Raw genomic sequence first — 16,980 nt, forward strand, 5'->3', positions numbered from 1 at the left:
CACTTCCGCTGACACGGTCATCTGGGCTCTCACCTCGTCCGGAAAGTTCACGGTCAAGTCACTATACCGCAGGCTGTGCCAGGGCCAGGGGCCGGCCTTCCCGATGCCGACGGGCTTGTGGAATGCACGTATTCCGCTTAAGGTCAAGGTGTTCTTTTGGAAACTATTCCGCAATAGACTTCCCACATCCGCTATTGTTGCTAAACGCAACGGCCCGTCTTCCGGTTTATGTGCCATATGCAACACCATGGAAGATGCGAACCACGTGTTCTTCCGCTGCCCTCTAGCGCGTTTTGCCTGGAGTGCAGTCCGAGAAGCCACCAACACCACTTGGGACCCGCACTCGGCCGCCGACCTTGCGGCCATAATTGCTTCGATGACTGGTGGCAGTAAGCGCGTGCTTTGGAGCTGCCTAGGCGCCTTAGCCTGGGCTATGTGGCTTACTAGGAACAAACTTGCCATTGAGGGAATATTCCCATCACACCCTGCTAATATTCTTTACAAATGCAACATTCTTCTGCAGCAGTGGAGTCCGTTGGCGAAGCGCAAGGATGCTGAGAGGATGAAGCAAGCTCAAGATTGTCTTCGCCAAGTCTACGTTTTGGCTAGGGAGCTGTCCGCCACTTCTACGACGTGAAGTGGTTCCTTTTGTCTCGCGAGCGAGCCTGCGTGCTCTAAGCTCTTGGCCTTCGGCCTACAATAGACTCGCTGTGACTGCCTTTGGCCTATGGCCTGCCGTTAACTTACTGTGCTTTCGCGCCAGCGTGGCCTGAGCCTCCGTGCTCGTTCCGTTTATCCTAGACCCGTCTGTAAACCCTGCCTAAGTTGTGGGCTTTATTAATTTAAAGCCGGACGCCTCTAGCATCTTCCTTCTAAAAAAATCTTGCTGAGAATAAGGTGCTCAGACATTCAGACTTTCAACAAAAGGAATTGTTTGATTCTCTACAATAATAAGAGAACTGGTGTTGGTTAATTTGTTTCTTTGGGTTTTTTAGATAGATCTTTGTAGCTTTATTCTCTTTTCTTGGTACCTTATGTATCATACTTTTATATAATGAAAATTACCATAGAACTATTGTCCTATGGTGTGCGCTTCAAAAATAAATAAATAAAAGGAGAAATTTTATTTGATGGCAATGGCGTCAGGTTGAAGGGATAACAGCCATATCACCCTTATGAGGCATGCCGACACCGTGGTCTGATATTACTTTTCTTCTTTTCTTGTTTCACTAGTTACTTTTCATTGTGTTGCAGTGGGATATAAATATTTTAGTAGGTTAGCTAGTGATTATCTGCCCATATTAGTACGATCGTGTAAGAAAAGGATATTTCTTTGGTAAACCTTTATTTCGTTAGCATTTATTGGCTACATAAGAGAACAAAATTTAACTTTTAATGAAGTCAATAAGTTGTGGGCAGATGATGCGGTCTTCAGGTAAAATTGATCAAAACCCCGAAGAGCGACAGAAGGAGATCATGCACAAGGTCTGAAGAGGGACAAGCGGACAACAGAACCTTATATTATTTTCGAATTAGAGGAGATATATCTTATTGTGGAATTCATGCTTCTTTATTGTTACTTTTATTTTGTGTGTTCCCTTTTTCCTTTTTTAGAAAAATCATTACCACCTTAAAAATAAATACATTACTTACAATCCATCAATATTTTAAAGGAATCACGTATGTTCTAAAAAATTATGAGCTTTTTTACACCTACTGAACACTATCTAAAAAATTATTTTCTATTTGAAAAATGTGAAAATGGGATAAAGGGATAAAATGGAAGAATAAAAGGAACAATTAAAACTACCAGGAAAAAGTAACATTCGGAAGAAAAACTGCAAAGAAAAACACGTAAAATAAAGAGAAGCAGCGGAAACTTATTAATGGCCCTTGATCCATCAGACACCTTGTCTATACGACAAGCGAGCAAACCACAGATGGGTTTTCTTTTTTCTTTTTTCCTCTTTTTTAGTAAAATCACATGTTTTTTCAATAAACTATTCGCAAGTTTTATTATTCATGTTTTTTCTTAAAGTTCAAATGTTTGAAACAATGTTTTGTTTTTATAAATTGTTTGCAATTTCATAAAATTCCCGGATTTTTATAAAAAAAATGTCAGAGTTTTCAAAAATATTTAAAATGTTCAAAACATGTTGTAAATATCAAAAAAAATGTTCATATGTTTTATAAAAAGTTCATGTTTTGAGAAAATGTTAGAGAATTTCAAAAACTCTTCATGGTTTTCAAAAAATGTTAGAAATTTTGAAGAATGGTTTGTGATGTCAAAATTATTCACATAAAAAAATTGTTCATGTTTTTGTAAAATGTTTAGAATTACAAAAAGGAAAAGTTTTCAAAAATCGTTTGCATTTCCAGTAATATTTGACATTCCAAATTTGTTCCCAAATTTTAAAAATGTTCAAAAACTTTTAAATGTTTCAAATCTAATGCAACTGTGAGTTCATAAATATTTGCGATGCAACTTAATCACCGGCAACTATTAGTTCTACAATCTACGCGGATGTGTTCTGGAGTGCTAGTTTGTCGGTCTGATTCGTCCAAAGGGTGTCTCCAGCACCAACTCTAAAACCGCCAGCATACTTCCCGACCACACCATTCAGATCGTAGAAGTCATCCAACGTAAACATGTATCGTTCTGCAGGGCGATCCGAATGCGTCTGGACAACAACCGCGCCCGCCCAGTTGAAGCACAACGTGCCGGTTTTCTCATTTCTTTTTTCGTTTTCTATTTTTTTTCTCCGTTGTTTTTCATTTCTTTGTTTTTGTTTCTTTTTTTTCTTCTCCGTTTTTCTTCATTGTTTCATTATCCGAATGCTTATTCGACACTTTTTAAATACTTGTTCCACATTCTAACACTTGATCAACACTTTTCAAATACTCATTCAACATTTTTTTAAACTTATTCAACATTTTTTTTCTTTTGTTTCATTTGGTTTTTCTTCTTTTTTTTGCATTCTTTATTCTTTCTTCTCAGATTAGATTTGTTTCACTCTTGTTCATTTCCTTTTTTTCTGCATTTTTTGTTTGGTTTTCTTGTTTCTTCTTCATTTTTTTTCGTGCGTGTTTTCTTATAATTCCTTTTTTTCACTCTACATTTTTGTACATGTCAAAAAAAATAATTGTAACAAGTGATCAACATTTTTTGTGCACACATTCAACATTGTCCAAATGCTTTTTTAACATCTTTCAAATACTTCTTCAACATTTTAATAGTTATTTAATATTTCAAATACTTTCTCAACATTTTAATACTTACTCAACATTTTTAATACGCATTCAACATTTTCTCTCTCCCTATCTCTCCCTAATAATAAAGCACGGATTGAGTCTCCGGGTTCACCGTCGCGGCAATTTGCGAAAAAGCCCCTGTAGTTTTTGTTATTCAACCCGCGCTCCTTTTTTTTGAGTGAAAAAAAAACGATTTGTTTTTTACTCCTCGCATCCATCTCCTCCTTCCCCGCAAGCGAGCTAGGGTGGAGCCGCCGCCTCTCCGGCGTGCCCGCTGGTGCTCCGTCCACCCCTCTTCTTCATCTTCTCCCCCAACCCCTACTCCTCCCAGGACCAACCGTGGTGGACGACATGCCCGCCGGCGCTCCGTCCTCCCCTCTTCTCCATCTTCTATCCTCCCCTTCTCCCTCCTCCATCCCTGTCCAGTCCCCACCTCCCCTCACCCCTACTCCCCACAGGCCCACGAGGATCGAGCGTGCGCGGGCGGCGTTGGTGGACGAGTTGGGCGATGTGTGGAGGACCTCAAGTACTGCCTCCCCTGCACCTCAATCGTCGTCACGGCTACCAACTTCTTTGTCCCCCAAGTACTGGTTTTCAGCAGATCCGGGCGAGGTGAGAGACTCTGCTTCTCTCTATTGGCTACAGAGACAGATTTACTCTCTATTAGCTACAGAGACAGATTTAGGGTCAGATTTGATTTGTTTGTATTCAGGTAATTAAATGATGTTGGAGGTTGTGATGCAGCACAAGTAGCACAAGTTCATCATGTCCACTGCCCTTCATTGAATATCAGGTTCAATTTTCTTGATTTTTTACTTGAGCTGTTACTCATAGCATTTTTTTAATCTGGGTATCATAGAGTTGGTGTAGTTAAATGATGTAAGGGGATAAGGAACAAAATTGTGTAAGACGATACTAACCTGTACTCATATTAGTCCAACATTGTTGGATATTGCTTGGAGATTTGCCCTTTTTATAAGAAATCAAAAACAGTCTGTAATCTGGACGTGTACGAACGTTGCGTGAACATTTTTCTGTTTAAATTGGGCGTCCAATCTCTGTAAGCTGGGTGTTGCCTGTACTTTATATTAGTCCAATGTTTGCCAGTTCCTGGTTGATTCCCTATTTGATGTGAATCCATGAACAAATAAGTTTATGAACAAGTTCCTGTTTGCTCCCTGTTTGATTCAAGTCTGAAAGATTCATAGATGCTACACTTCAGTTATAAATGCACAAAAAGTTAGGACTGATAATATTATGAAAGAAATATGTTCCATCCGCCCCTACCCCTTGTAAATATATATTTAAATGTGCATGCCCACTTTGTCGGAACACCGCCCAATGCTGGAAGACAATCCGCCGTCCGACGGTGTTGCACAGTTCGCCGCAACTTTGTCGGCTGGTTCTTCACTTGAGGTATGTAGACAAGGAGTATTGAAATTATGGTCTTTTGTTTTCTGCAACCTAACGTTCATTGCTTCAGATGTGTCTTTGGTCTTATTTTACTACTGGTTGTGATTGTGGTACATAACACTGATGTTGAAAGCGTGGATCAGGTCCTATATTAGCTATCTTTGATTTACATCCAAAGTTCAGTTATAATTATAGGCTGGAAACTTTATATTATTTTGCTATCTTATTTCGTTTGTGAAAGTAGCTGCAACAAGTAGCAGTTTGAATTGATGCAATCAAGTAAGCAAGGCTTTGATTGTAAAATTTGTGTGTTGGCATAGGCTGAAGCAAGCACCTTTACTATCTGTATTTGTCTGAATCTTTTTGTGTTGTCATAGGCTGAATCAGTAGTTGGTGCAGCTAGCTGCAGCAAGCACCAGCTTAACTTAATGCTAGCATTTACTTGAAGCCTTGATATGCTCTTGCCGACTGGGTAAACTAGCACATCTTCGATCTGTATGCTTGAATCTTTAGTTTGTGCAGCTAGCCACTAGCAAGTAATTAAAGCCTTGATCTGCTCTTGCCGACAAAATAATCTTGGAAGAAGCATCTAGATCACTCCACTATGGGCCCATCCAGTAGCTTTTCAAGATTATCTGTCACTCCACTATTTACTGTATTGTTATAACTGTTCCCTATTTGATTGAACTCCGTGTTGATTGCATCTTTGGAAAATCTGGAATATTGTTTGAACAAGGTAATTGTTGGAGTTTTAACTTCAATTTTTGTTGTCGTTACACAAAATGTCGCCTCCGCCGACTTTGCTGGAAGACCATCAGCCATCGCCTAGACCGACTTCGCTGAAGGTATCTCTTTTTCTTTGTGTAAATTATGATGGAGCTATGTTTACAGTGATTTACAGCCAGGGTTTACTGATGTTTAAACTAGAAAAATTGATTTGAGAAAGTATTTAACGCAATTGGTCTATTGCCATAGGCTCAAGCAAAGCACCTCTTCGATCTGTACGATTTGCCCTCTTGTTTCCTTTATCAAACTATCTGCAGCAAGTAGAAATCTGAATTGATGCAAGCAAGTAGTAACCATTATGGCGGCAATATATGTGAACAGAAAAATGGTGACCTTTTGAAACAATTATATGGTTCCATATATCCAAAGGAATTGACGCCAATTATTATCCTGGAAAAGAGTGTTACCTGGCATAGTGCTTCTTGCTGTACAAATATCCGAATATTATATTTTACACATGTGACGCAAGTCTTATTCGTTTGCAAAAATATGGTTGTACAAGATGGATGCGAACTCCGAAAACAAAATTTGGGACAACTGCTAGCATTCAACGAGAACGAATATGAAGACAACATACCTGCCGATGTACTAGAATTCCTCAGTTGTATCAAGAAAACCAAAATTAAAACTGCTATGTAAGATCTCCAGATATTTGTGCAGATTGATTATGTAAGCTACTCTGGAAACTTGGTGCTAACTTCCATTTTCTCTCAACAGGACATGTGCTATTTATGAAAATGAGCTTCTCTACTACTGGCTGGCAGCCCGTGATGGTGGTTTTAGATATGAAGCTAAGGAAAGCGTGCCTCATAATTCATTGGATGGCCAATTAGATATTGGTGGCTGTAAATGACATGAGTATTTAGCTTTAATAAAATCTACTCCCTCCGTCCCATAATATAAGAACATTTTTGCTTGAAAAACGTTCTTGTATTATGGGATGAAGGGAGTAGATATGTACTCTTGTGGATGAGGCTGGTACTAAATGTGCATTGAATTTACCAGCATTGGTTAATATTGGTTTTACTGTCGACATTGCATAGTGAGTTTATATAATTGATACAAGTGAAGACATATTTTACAAGAATGATTATAGATCCACCAATGCTGGTGCTAGATCTATCGCTGACATGAATTGTGTAAAATAATATGTTAATTCTGTACTTGTAACGTCCCAACTCACCTGTCTAGCTGAAGTGCTGCACTGCTCATCTCGCCTCTTTAAGCGAAGTGATGCACTGCTGCTCTATGTTGGCGTGTGGTAGCAGCCAGTATCCTTGATCTACCTTCGGCTAGAGGAAAATATGACGATGTAACTTTGATCTAGAGCTCGACTCTCTAATGTCAGGACAATTAGGCCAGCAGCCTGCTGCTTTTACTCGTGCGTAGCATCATCCATAATTTCATATTTAAAAAATCGATTGATCCGCAAACCAATATAAGAATAGAAAAGCACTGTGCAATTTCCCAACCAGATAATGTTTGTCTCCAAAAAATCATTCCATTTTAAAAAAAAATCCAAAAACTATTAACCAGATAATGTTCGTCTCCAAAAAATTATTGCATTAAAAAAATCCAAAAACTATTGTCCAAATTTAAAGAAAAAAAATCACCTTTTCAAAAAAAAAAAATCATGCTAATCTACCATGTATTCCATGCACCCCAACTCTTTCATGAGATGAAAGTGTCGAGCTGAAGTTGGTCCACACAAACGATTAGGATGGCTTATTCACGTTCAAGTTACATGGCCCAAAAAGCGATAGTTCAGTGTAATCTTATTTAAGAAACGTTTGCCAAAATTGGATATAAGAAGTGTTGTGTAAAGGCACACAATGTAGATTTTAAATTTTTTCCCGCCCGTTACAACATATGGGCATTGAACCTTGCCGCCCCTGGTCACTGCCGCCGCACCGCCGAATAGGCCGGAGTAGCATCTTCTCCACCATCGCGCCGCCACGGTCGCCCTGCTCGCGCTCGTCTTGGCACGCTGCCCTACCAAGCTCGCGGCCTCCCTCCACGCAGCTGCAACAGCTCGTCGCAGGTCCCGCGACAGTCTCTCTCTAGCGCGCGCGAGTTCCCGTGACGGTGTCCTCCGAGGGCCTTGGCCCAGGCGAAAGTCGCGGCCTCCTCCTTGGCGGGCGTCCAGGATCTCGTCGGCGGTGCTAGCCTGCGAGGTGTTTGACGAAATGCTCAAGGCGGACACGCCCACAAATGGGGCAACACCGTTGGGCAATGCGGTTGACCGAAATGAAAAAGCGAACAAACATGTCCGCTTCGCCGACCCAAATGGTCCGTTTGGGTCTGCGTGTTGGAGTTGCCCTGAAGCCCGTTTTGGTCGCTGGGAGAAGGGCGTGCGAGCAAGCGGGCAGCACATGACCTAAACCCCCTACACTCTCAATGGACCAAACCCAAAAACAGTGCAAAATAAATAAGACATAAAATACAATATTTCAAAAAAAATCAACGGCACCATAAAAATGATTCCATTTTTTAAAACATTCTCAAAATTCTAAAAAAAACCTTCTCAAAGTAAAAATAATAATCGTGTTTTTCTAAACAACAAAAAATAGAATTGACTGAAAGAATATTTCATACACAAGTACTTTATCATAGGTTGAAATGAAAATGGTGAGCCGAAATAGGTCATGACAAACATTATTAGGGTACGCCCAAATTTCATAGTGCAAAAAGAAATGTTCAACGTAACCTTATTTCTAATGTTTCCAATAATCGAATTAAAAAAGTGTTCCATAATGGCACATCGAGCAGGTTATATTTAATTTTTCGCCCGGTGCAACGCACGGGCATTTGTACTAGTTAATAATAAAGCACGGATTGGGTCTCCTGGTTCACCGTCACGGTGTTTTTACACAAAGGCCCCTCACTCTTTTTAAAATCAACCCGCACTCCATGATGTTTCATCTCTTAATCTCTTAAGTGAAACAAAAACGATTCTACAGGAAAAAAAACGATTCTACATACGCCCGTCTCTCTATCCCCACGAGAACACGAACCATCCCGGCCACCCGGCGCTAGGTTCCCTCCGCCGCCGCGCCCCATCCCTTCGCTCCCAGCAACCCTCTCCACCCTCTCCCATCCCCAGTCGTCGTCGTAGCCCCTCGCCGGCGTTCGATATCCAAGACGGAGCCTCGGCCGACTGCTCCTTGGAGCACGCCGCCCGCCGGTGGATGCCCTGATTCTGCGCGACCCCGCCGGAGACTCACCTCGCCAACTTGGCGCCTCCTGCAGGATCTCCGCCACCGCCTAGCGCTTCTGTGCGCAAGGATTTCGACGCCTCTCCCTGGTACCTCTATCTCCACTCCCTCGGGGGCGCTGCTCACTGCTCCACACCCCTTTCTTCTCCCATCCTGTCCAATGCGGCTCATGGCCTGCTACAAACGCTTGCCGTCTCCCGTGCAGGCCCTCCTGGCGGACAGCCTCCAGCCCACACAAGCTTCCCTGTTCTGGCTCTGTCGGCTACCATGGTTGAGTAGAGCGAGGAGATCGAGAGGGGAAATAGTCACTTGATTTTTGCGGATTATGTTGAGCATGGAGATTGATCTTAACGTTTTGGTTGTCCGCAGATTCAATGATGACAACACGCACACCTTTCCCTGATGCTTGGGCAAAGGCATGTATGTCCGATGTGCAGGCAAAACTTTATAGATGCAGATTACATACATTAGAAATTGCCAACTCGATGGATGATAAATACTATGACTTGGGACTCAGAAAAAAGATCAACACGTAGGTATGGGAGTTCGGAATATCCAACATTCCCTAGCTACTCCCTAATTGCTTTACGCACTACCTGCAATTGCAAGCTCAATGTGCTTACATTTCGATTAGCTAAATCTCTTTGTTGGCAATAGTTAATAGGTTAGGTGAAGTTTAGAACAATATGTCAATATGGTAAAGCTTTATTTTATTTAGGCTAGCAGCCTGCTATATAAATTATAAGGTGTGTAAAAAATCTCAGTTAGCTGTGCGTGGCTTCCTTTGATCGGATCGTCGCTTGAGTAGACGATTCGCCGTACACCAAGCTACTATAGGCTTATCACAGTTTGGCCAAGACGAAACTCTCACATATGAGATAGCTACTAGATCAATAGTTCAATTGTTTGCCTCAGGCCATAACCTTGATAACGATAATTTTTTCTTGTACTTACAGATGCAGATTACATAGATCAGGACTTGCTAACTCGGCGTATGACACATACTAAACGACATCAACACGTAGGTATGAGAATTCGGAATATCCAACATTTGCTAACTACTTTTTAATTGCTTCGTCCTCTACCTGCAATTACAACTTCAGTGTGCTTGATTTTCAATTAGCCAAGTGCATTTGTTGGTTTTAGTTCTTTTCTATATACAATTAATTATCAATAGGTTTGATGATACTTCAGAACAACATGTCAATGTTAGAGGCTTATTTTATTTTATTTGGACTAGCAGTTTTTGTTCTGCCAATAGAAATAATCAATGAGGGATTTCCCCAGTTTTTTTTCTCTCATGTTGTTTTGACCATGATGTACCAGATTTTCAATGTGGAAAACAATTAGAATTGCACTTTTCAGGGGATGTACTTTAGTTGGTGTGCATGCCTTGGTTCATTGTTGCCTAGACGAGCTAGAGAATTTTTGCTGTGAGAAAATGTATGGACGTGTGATGATTAGAGTTAAGAAAATATTATGATAACATGGTTTGGCTTAATACACTAGGTTGTTCGCTACCTTGAGGAGCTCGAGAAACTTATTGAAGTGCTTATATTTTAATTATAAGTTTTGATTCTTATGTTGGAGACATGACTATGCAAGGAAGTGGTGAGAGAATTTTGCAGTAGCTTTATAGTGATGTTTAGATAATTACCATTTAGATTAACAAAGAAAACAACTGGGAGCTGCTTTTAGAATTTCATTTATTATTTGTTAGACCATGATCATCTGCCGATAATTATTTTCCTCAATAGTTTTTCCTTTATTACTGCTATTTTCATGGCATTTCAATTGATGCACCCTAATCTAATATCTACAAACTTCATTTACACAACACAATTGATTGTTGCTGATGCAGGTGAGACCATTGACTATTAGAGGTGAGTCGGCAAGCTGTTTTCTTCCATGGTTTGGCATGTAACTTTGTGTTCTCTAGCTCTTTTTAGTTTTATATTTTTCTAACAAACAAGACCAACCTTAACTTAAGAAGAATAGCATCATTATAACCATGAAAAAAAATCTGCTTAAATGTAAGGCTTTTGTTCGTCTATTAAGTCATTACCCGTCTAAACGAGACACGAAAATAATGAATTCTTACATGGTAAGTTTTTGTTTCATTTTCATTCTTTGCCTTATCCCGTGTTGGAAAAGAAGTTCAATTGTTTTTTTCCTCACAATGTACCAAAGATTCTGATGAAAGATGCTTATTTTTCTCTCAGCTTCAAGAAACAGTCACTATATACTCTGTTTTGTATATATTATGTAGTTGTAAGGAGATGTTTTATTTTCTTTGTATGCTACTATTTTAACATCTTGGAAGAGTCCTGAATTTATTGGAGACAACAAAGTGGGCGCACCATGTGAGTTATTTGGCACCTTGATGCAGCAAATCAACACATGTTTGAGCTACAACGGAGGTCACTTAAATAAATGTAACGTGATTTACCCCTTTATTTCTTTATCTCGAGAGACAATGTAGATATATGCATGTGTTTACATTTGTTGTGGTTGCATGTATCCTTGACTTTTGTTAGGCTGGGGACAAGCGTATCAATTTGTATAATGCTAATAATGTTGTCACATAATAGTGTAATGTATGTGTTATTGTGATGTTATCCAGTCAAACTCTTTAGAAAACAATGGTCGCCGCCAGAAGTTGGCTGCGGTGATTGTTGAATATAGATGGGATCTTCTTTGAGGAAATCCAAACAAGCGGCTGGGGATGTATCTCGCGGGACTCGATGGTTACAGTTTGGGGAGCAGCAGAGTTGCTTGCTAGCATCTTTTGTTCTTGCATCTACGAACTGATGATGCTTTACTTGCTGTTGTTTCCCGTGGTAGTACATTATGGCTCACTGTTGTTTATGCTCGGACAGCAGCAGAGGAATAGACTCGGCAAGGAAGGGAGCTACTCCAGTGTAGTCGGTGGAATTGACTGGCAAAGTAAATCATGAAGCTCCTGGTTGGACCAAGAGGTAATTCCCTGTTTTCCCTGCACCATGCATTAGTTGATGCAGAATATTTGTGCGTCCAAATAACAACATGAATTTGGTTTTAGTAGTTTCTGAATTATAGCGTCAGAAAAATTATGTGGCTTATTTTGGTAGCATTTGTGATGGACCAATTTTGTGTTGAAGGCTAAGAATTGGGGTTGCACCTCCTATAACAGTCAGTTTCATCGGTGGCCTGCCAACAACACTGGTGAAGGAATGAGGGTGGCCCGAGACCGATAACAGGGGGCTCTTGAACTGGCAAAGCCAGAAGCCACCATCGCTTCATTGTCCCCGGAGATCGTTTGGTGATGTCCGATGGATATCACGTGACGGAGTGGAGACGCACACTCCCCTGCCCCAACTTTGGTGGCGCCACCTACCAATGCGGGGTACAGTCCTGCCTGACCCGGCCAACATCTTGATTGTAAATTTCTCTCACCTTCTATCTCGTGTTCATGTGGTCGTATTGATTTTGCCTTTTGAGAAGTGTTGAAAGAAGATTATGTGCTTCAGACGACTGAATGTCCAGTAATATCATCAACCTTCAGCCAGCAGCGGCTCCGAACTCTATCACCTCAAATGGTTTAGCATAGATCGATGTTTCCTTTCACATGCTTTCCGAGCCAAGTTTCAGCTGGTCTCGACCCAGCATGTATCTTCACTTTCAGTAACAAACTGTTGACTATGAAACCGAGAAAGACCTGAGCCTTCTGATAGGCTGGTGTTTTTACTAAGATTTTTTATTCTAAAAATAAGTCCAGCTATATATAGGTTGTTTGCTAGCTAAGGATTAGCTATAATACGGATCTAGAGAGGGGAGTTGGATTGTGCCTTGCTAGAGCTGGACAAACCGACAAAGGTAAAAAGTGAAAAGAAAACTCTTTCCAATCAAAAAACCAACTATCTGTAAAAATTACCAAAAAAAATGCCCAAAAAGTTAAGAAATAAAATAGTTTAAAAGTAATTCAAAAAATACGTTCTTACTTTTTAAAACACTTACCCCCCCCCCCCCCCCAAAGCACTTTTTACTAAATTTTTTTCAAATGTACAACAGAAAATATTCTTTTCAATAGAGAAATGTTCCAATTTTCATAAAAATGTTAACTACTCCAAAGAAATATAAGAATGTTTAGATCATTAAAGTAGTGATCTAAATGCTCTTGTATTTGTTTACAGAGGGAGTATTTCTCAAATGGTTTTACATTCTTAATGAAGACATTAACTTTTATTAAAAATAAGGAAATTTCCGTGTTCAACATTATTATCGACGTTTATTAAAATTGGATATAAAAAAGGTGCAAAATTACACCTGAAGCACGTTGTTCCCTTTTTATAGCCCGGTGCAACGCAAGGGCATTTATACTAGTAGTACCTATTCAACATTTTTCAAATAATTGTTCAACATTTTTAATACTAATTCAACATTTTCAAATAGTTGTTGAACATTTTTCAAATTCTTCGGCAACATTTTTTGTATACTTGTTCAACATTTTTCATATACTCGTCAAACAATTTTTTAATACCTATTCAACTTTTTTCAAATACTTGTTCAACATTTTTAATATTTATTCAACGTTTTTCAAATACTTATTCAACAGTTTTCAAATTGTTGTTCAACAGTTTTTGAGGAGTGTTTTTTGTAATGTAGAAATATATATAAAAAGTACAAAAATAACAAAAAATGAGAACAGAAATCAGAAAGAAAATAACAGGTTGTGGGTCCCGCGCGGCTAGGCTTGCTGTCTGCCACCCAGTCGGGCGATTCCTTCAATGAGGGACTGCTCGTGGCTCATGTAACGCGACAAATAGTCGTGCCCTGCTGCCCCCCTCAGGGCCGGCTCTGCCACTACCTAGAATATCCCACCACTGCCTTCTGTTCCAATCGACTCACCTCGATCCGTGAGAACTTGTTCGACTGCAACCCTGCATTGTGTCCGCTTCGCGTATCCATGCATTACTCGACGCCATGTAATTGCACAATCCTCATGACGCGCTTGTCTGCGCGCCTCTATGGTCTACAGGCTGTCCACGTGTTCCAAACCATCTTGATGAACCGACCCATTTCCATGGGAACTGCATAGTTTTTTCTTTCCTACCACTATTTGCGGGTTCTTATCCATGCAACTCAACAAGAAAAAAGGACCAAAACGGATCCAGCCAAACTACTATTGACACATGTGATCTTGGCCACTCCCCTTTTTTGTCACAAAAAATCTCATGCTTGCTGCCTGCGTGCACCGAAGCATGCCCTTTAGCTCTGCTCATCACGGCTTCGTGCGCTTCCGCCTGCGCACCAGTCCATAGCATCCGCTAGGCCGAACGGCTATGGGCCAGTTTGGATTGTGTCCACAGGAAAATATGCCTTGCCTGGAGCCTGCCTGAACATTGCCTAGAACATGTTTGGTTGACGTCCTGGAAAATCAAAGGATAGCCTGGCCTGGTGATGTGACAGCCTGATTAGCCTATACTTTCTCCCAGGCAGCCAGCTTAGCCTGGACCAGGCGCCCGAAACGACTTGCCTGGATGGCTGCCTGGCAGCTAACAGCTGCTATTTTCTATGCCTGCTGTACTTATGTACCTTTACTAATGCTAGTAATGCTTTCCCAGACGAGGCCACCAACCAAACAACTTATGCCCAGGTCAGCCTGACCAGGCAGAAAACTTTAAAATGCCAGGCTCAAACCAGGCAGGGTCTTTTTCCAGGCACAAAGCCCAGGACACTAACCAAATTGACTCTATGACTCTGGCGCACATGCCAGCGCTATATCTCGCGTTAAGCAAGACGAAAGGATCACTTGCTGAAGGGTCTACAATACTCCGGAGCACAGGGGAATCGAACCATGTCTCTAATACATATCCGTCGTATATATAATTTTTGATTGTTTCATGCCAATGTTTACACCTTTTATATATACTTTTGATAACAATTTATATAAATTTTTTGGACTTACATATTGATCCAGTGCCCAGTGCCAGTTCCTGTTTGTTGCATGTTTTTTGTTTCGCAGAAAATTCGTATCAAACGAAGTCCAAACACGATAAAAACTTAAGGAGATATTTTTTGAAATATATGTGATTTTTGGGAAAAAAAGAATTAACGCGAGACGATACCCGAGGGGCCCACAAGGTGGGGGGGGCGTGCCATGGACCCTTGTGGCCATCCCGTAAGGCGGTTGGTGCCCTTTTTTCACCGCAAGAAAGCTAATATCCGGATAAAAATCGTGTTACAATTTCAGTCCAATCGTAGTTACGGATCTCCGGGAATTCCAGAAACGGTGAGAGGCCAGAATCTGGAAGAGCGGAAACAGAGAGAGAGATCCAATCTCGGAGGGGCTCACACCCCTCCGCCGCCATGGAAGCCATGGACAGGAAAGGACACCATTCTCCCATCTAGGGGGGAGGTCAAGGAAGAAGAAGAAGGACGGGGGCTCTCTCCCCCTCTCTCCCGGTGGCGCCAGAACGCCGCTGGGGCAATCATCGTGTGATGGCGATCTAGACCAACACCTCCGTCATCTTTCCTAACATCTTCATCACCTTCCCCCATCTATATTCAGCGGTCCACTCTCCGGCACCCCGCTGTACCCTCTACTTGAACATGGTCCTTTATGCTTCATATTATTATCCAATGATGTGTTGCCATCCTATGATGTCTGAGTAGATTTTTATTGTCCTATCGGTGATTGGTGAATGGCTATGATTGGTTTAATTTGCTAATGGTTATGTTGCTGTCCTTTGGTGCCCATCATATGAGCGCGCGTGTGGATCACACCATAGGGTTAGTTGTATCTTGATAGAACTATCTATTGGAGGGCAAGGGTGATAGCAGCTTCAGCCTAGCATAGAAATTGATTCATACGGGATTGAAGGGGGACCAATATATCTTAATGCTATGGTTGGGTTTTACCTTAATGAACGTTAATAGTTGCGGTGCTTGCTAATAGTTCCAATCATAAGTGCATAGAATTCCAAGCAAGGGATGACATGCTAGCAGTGGCCTCTCCCACATAAAACTTGCTATTGGTCTAGTAACGAGGTCAATTGCTTAGGGACAATTCCGCAACTCCTACCACCACTTTTCCACACCCATTAAACTAACGTAATTGTTTCTTTATCTAAATAGCCCCTATCTTTTATTTACGTGCTCTTTATTATCTTGCAAACCTATCCGTTTACACCTACAAAGTACTTCTAGTTTCATACTTGTTCTAGGTAAAGCGAACGTTAAGCGTGCGTAGAGTTGTATCGGTGGTCGATAGAACTTGAGGGAATATTTGTTCTACCTTTAGCTCCTCGTAGGGTTCGATACTCTTACTTATCAAAAAAGGCTACAACTGATCCCCTATACTTGTGGGTTATCAAGACCTTTTTCTGGCACCGTTCCCGGGGAGCAATAGCGTGGGGTGAATATTCTCGTGTGTGCTTGTTTGCTTTATCACTAAGTAGATTTTATTTACTATTATAAGTCGTTCTCTATCTTTAGTTATGGATATGGAACACGAAATACCCAAAAAATAGGTGTACTTGCTACTCATGGAGACGGGGAACCTCCTAAAACTCTCGATGCTCGTTATGTGAAAAATATTAAATACTACTTTGATTATCCTGAGCAAACCCCATTCAACTTGATAATGGTAGACATGCTGGATCAACCTGAATACTTTAGGGATCATCACTTGACACAAAAAGAGAAACTATTATGGGATCAAATTCATATGTTGCATTGGTATGCTCGGGAACTATGCTTGAGATATGATTATACTTGTTGCTCTAAGATCCAGACTTTCCCTTTTCATGTAAATTTAATGATAATGAAACCTTGGCTTCTTAGGCTAATGGTATATATGATTACTATGATGTGGAACGAATAGAAGAATATGTTGCTTTTGAGGGTGCTTATGAAATTGAATCTTTGTTTGAAAAGTGTGAAAATCTTGATGATGTTGTTTACAGAACTGAAAATTATGTTATACTTAAATATTGCTATGAGAATTATGAATATAATGCCAATATTGATGTGTTTATTGAGAAAGTATCCACTGTCCAAGAAGAGACTAATATTTTGCAGGAATCTATGGAAGAAGAAATTGATGACACTATGAGCTCATTAGATGAAAAAGATGACGAGGAGAGCGAAGAACAAAAGGAGGAAGAGCAGATTAGCTACCCGTGCCCACCTTCTAATGAGAGTAAGTCTTCAACTTATACATTGTTTAATTTCCCTTCGTGCTTACCGAAGGATGAATGCTATGATGATTGCTATGATCCCTTGGATTCGTTTGAGATATCCCTGTTTGATGAACTCGATGCTTACTATGCTT

General features: G+C 40.7%; 2 long non-coding RNA genes across 7 annotated transcripts; both read left to right on the forward strand.

Annotated features, from left to right (window-relative positions):
- Positions 1-3,420: 3,420 nt before the first annotated feature.
- LOC123190782 (uncharacterized) lies at positions 3,421-6,535 on the forward strand. 3 transcript variants are annotated; one of them, XR_006496567.1, is made up of 3 exons: positions 3,421-3,864; positions 3,965-6,086; positions 6,169-6,535. It is a non-coding gene; the product is annotated as an uncharacterized lncRNA (long non-coding RNA). The 3 variants fall into 3 exon arrangements; XR_006496568.1 differs by having other exon boundaries at positions 3,965-5,510; positions 5,641-6,535; XR_006496566.1 differs by having other exon boundaries at positions 3,965-6,535.
- A 1,889-nt stretch (positions 6,536-8,424) lies between these two features.
- LOC123190783 (uncharacterized) lies at positions 8,425-12,418 on the forward strand. Of its 4 annotated transcripts, XR_006496570.1 has the most exons (7): positions 8,425-8,755; positions 8,872-9,202; positions 9,623-9,691; positions 10,528-10,549; positions 10,990-11,101; positions 11,549-11,644; positions 11,807-12,418. It is a non-coding gene; the product is annotated as an uncharacterized lncRNA (long non-coding RNA). The 4 variants fall into 4 exon arrangements; XR_006496571.1 differs by having other exon boundaries at positions 11,056-11,644; XR_006496572.1 differs by lacking the exons at positions 10,990-11,101; positions 11,549-11,644; positions 11,807-12,418 and having other exon boundaries at positions 8,872-8,936; positions 9,036-9,202; positions 10,528-10,975.
- The last annotated feature ends 4,562 nt before the right edge of the window (positions 12,419-16,980 follow it).

Source organism: Triticum aestivum, chromosome 2A, assembly GCF_018294505.1.
Source record: "Triticum aestivum cultivar Chinese Spring chromosome 2A, IWGSC CS RefSeq v2.1, whole genome shotgun sequence".
In the NCBI taxonomy this organism is placed as follows: domain Eukaryota; kingdom Viridiplantae; phylum Streptophyta; class Magnoliopsida; order Poales; family Poaceae; genus Triticum; species Triticum aestivum.